This window comes from Panthera pardus, unplaced genomic scaffold (genome assembly GCF_024362965.1).
Source record: "Panthera pardus isolate Hobbes unplaced genomic scaffold, ASM2436296v1 HiC_scaffold_1, whole genome shotgun sequence".
NCBI lineage: Eukaryota > Metazoa > Chordata > Mammalia > Carnivora > Felidae > Panthera > Panthera pardus.
The window spans coordinates 80,632,490-80,635,845 of NW_026526654.1; positions in this window are offsets into that span (position 1 = coordinate 80,632,490).

Consider the following 3,356-nt stretch of genomic DNA (forward strand, 5'->3'; position numbering starts at 1 on the left):
CCAGAGCAGGGAGAGTGGCAGGGGAACCACAAATGGGGAATGTTAATGTCCTCAGGGGCAGATAAAACTGACTGCAAACTCAAGGCATATGCGGGGGTGGGGGGTGGGGCCGATGATATGGATCTGGAATTCTTCCGCACTCAAGGGATCAATGATAACCCTTCCACCGGAGTGGATTAGGGAACCATTCTGGTCCAGTCTGGGTCCTCTTCCTCATGTCCCTATCCGTGTTCATAGAACATATCTTCACTGGGTATCCCCTTCTTGGTTTGGTGCCCTTATTTCTGAGACCTGGACTTTCTTGCTTCGGAAGTTGCTCCTAGAACAGCCTCCAGTTACACGGTCCTTCCCATTTATTTCATAGCAGGCTCCACTGCCCCACACTATGCTCTGTAAGGCTTGCTGTGGCCACAGGGGCTGCCCTCCCTAGCCCAAGCCTGCTGTGCCTGTTTCTGTGTTCTCTGGCAACTGCATTCTTCTCTCTTTGGGACCCAGCTTCTTTTTACATGCTATGGTAATCAGAGAGGTGTTTTAAACCCAGCTCCACAGCTGAATATTACCTCAAAAGGATCCCCGTTAGAAAAAAAAAGAATTGGGATGGGTTATAATTTTAACATAAAAGGCCAGTTCCTGCTTGAAATTAGAGGTGAAAAGTATTTCCCACTAGGCTAAACCATGACACCGATCCATCGCTTATGCAGGAGGCAATAAACTTCTTTCTCTAGCCTCCCACCCCCATCCTCTTGCCATAGTAGCTGATGGCAAAGTCTATTTTGCTAATTTTGTGCCTGTAATGTAAACCTCCATTGAACAGGTCCTCAGACTTTGCTGCCCACGTCCGGTCATTTTGCTTCTTTGTTTCTTAACTTGCCACCTGGTACCCTGATACCTAACCTCTAGGTAACCAGGTTACCTAGCTGGTGTAGACTCTTTCTGCCCCTCCCTGTTATCTCCTTCAGGGGGCCAGTAGGATCCAGGTAGCAGGGGTCTGGCTGCCTTCACAGGAAGAAGGGTCTGGAAGGTGCAGTCAAGATGTTGAACTCCAGAAGTCAGTTGAAGTTAAGGGAAAATTAGATGCCCTACATCCATATTGACATGTCCAGAGTTTGGAAATCGAGGTTTCTGAAGCACTAAGCCCCCTGGGGTGGAAGTTGACACCTTTGGCAAAAGGTCCCATGATGTTAAGAGAAGCACATAGCTTCGGGTTCTTATTCTGCCAGGTTGTTAGGTGAATTAGGGCAAGTTACTGAAATCTTTATCCAGACTTCAGGGAGGATGGGGAAAAGCTGGGGAGGGTAGTTAACCAGGAACACTGTGGATCTGGAGATCCAGACTGAGACCAGCAGGAGGTGCTGAGATGGCCCAGGCCGAGGGCATTAGCTCTGTGTTGTTCTGTAAGACCTGCCCCAGCTCTGTGGCCTGGGAACCCTCTTGATGCACATGTTTTCCTGTGTCTCCTGACTTCTGTGGTTCATTAAACTGGTTGCTTCTAAGACTCTCAGGACCCCTAAAACAATCCTGAGATGCCTACTGTATCCATATGTTTCTTCTATATCCTTTATATCTCCTAGCTTGTTGAACAGCCTCAAGTAGAGACCTCCCCAGCTGTAAAAAAGGCAGTAAGGTCCGACATGACAGCAGCCTCATTTTGTTCTCTTTCTCTCCCTTTTGAACATTTTTATGTTCAGTTTAAAAATTGATTTTAAATTTACAAATGTACCTTTCGTGAGGCGAATGGCACTGTCCTACTTGAAACCTTACATGATGCCTCATTGTCAACAAGTCCAGTCAAACTCCTTGGAATGAAATCCACAATTCTCTACAGTCTTGCCCAACCTTTCCTTTCCAATGTAATCTCCTGTCACTTTCTCCTACCCTAATTGCTCTGGTTCCTTCAGAAAGCCTAGACGATGCTAAATAGTGCCAGGCCTCCGCATTTTCCCTCATGTTGCCGTTCCTTCTCTCTCTCCCCTGCCTCTAAAGCATGCCTCTACCATATTCTCTTCAACATTACCTTCTACCCCCTACTTCTTTCCTCCTTGAAAGCCCCCTGTCTTCCCTGCACCACACCCCCAGAGTCTACTTAATTTATTCTCATGTGTGCCTACAGTCTTAAAATTATTTAACTCGTATATGCATGCCATCTTCCCACTGTTAGAAGTTTTAGGGCAACGGAGATGGTTCCTGCCTTTCTTTTAGACTCCTGATGTTGCCTGACCTAGAACACACATGTAGCTGTTCAATGTTGAACTAAAATACAGGAAAAGAAAGCATACCAACCACCCCCTTTGAAGACGTGCCAACCTTAAGTTTTCTTTCTAAACCTGCCACTTCTGTCTCTCGGTCGAGCAATTTTCTATTCTTGCGTGTCCTTACTGCCTTTCGTGTTCAAGTCAGTTGATCGACATTGATAATACTGTTGTGTGTCCAGCTCACAGGCGGAAGCCAGGTTTCCAGGCATAAGCCAAGGAGAGCAGAAATCTTCCCACCATTGCTCTCAGGATGCCTGAACCTGTCACGTTGAGGTTAGACTAAAATGTCAGGAAAGGAAAAAACAATGAGTGCCCGGAGGCTATGCCTACAGAGGATGAGGTCAAGAGTTAGAATATATCTACTTACTTGTATTTTAAGTAGGTAGAGCTTAAAATGGAGTTTTTGAGAAAATTGACAAAAGTATAGAACTATTTCAATAAAGTTTCCCTCCTCTCCCCCCCCCCCCCCACCGGATGTCTTTTAAGCTACAAATTATGTCTTAGGAGTCTTGGTTTATCTACCTCCTCAAAAGAAATCCAACTGAGTTTACTCTCCAGTAATTTCCCTCAGGAAAAGGAGATGAGAAAGATTTATTATGGTAATTGAAGAACTGAAAGCAGAATGACTTTTAAAGTATTAAGAGGCTATTCATAGCATTTTAGATCTTCCTACCAACTATTTCCAGAATATTCTAGATATTTACATAATATGGGTAGTAGTGTATACCAGAACATAAACACACAGTGTATTCCCTTAAATTGGAAAAAAATAGACTTGAAATGAATGCTGCACTTTCTTGACTGAAGAAAACCTTTAATCCCAAACTACAAAATTCTGCAAAATCATTAACACTGGGATGACCTTTGCTCCTATTCTCTCTTGGCATTCTTCATCTTTCAAGATAGGACAAAAAGAAAAAAAACTGTCCTAGATACGATAAGTTCATCCTGCTGAGAAATGCAAATTTTTCCAAACCAAAAATAAGACATGGATTCAACCATTCATCAATATTGGGAGATTGTGAAGATTCTTGACTCTTGGGCTATTATTTCCCAGAAAAAAAATCAAAAGACATCAGTTTTCATTACCCTTAGCATGACTAA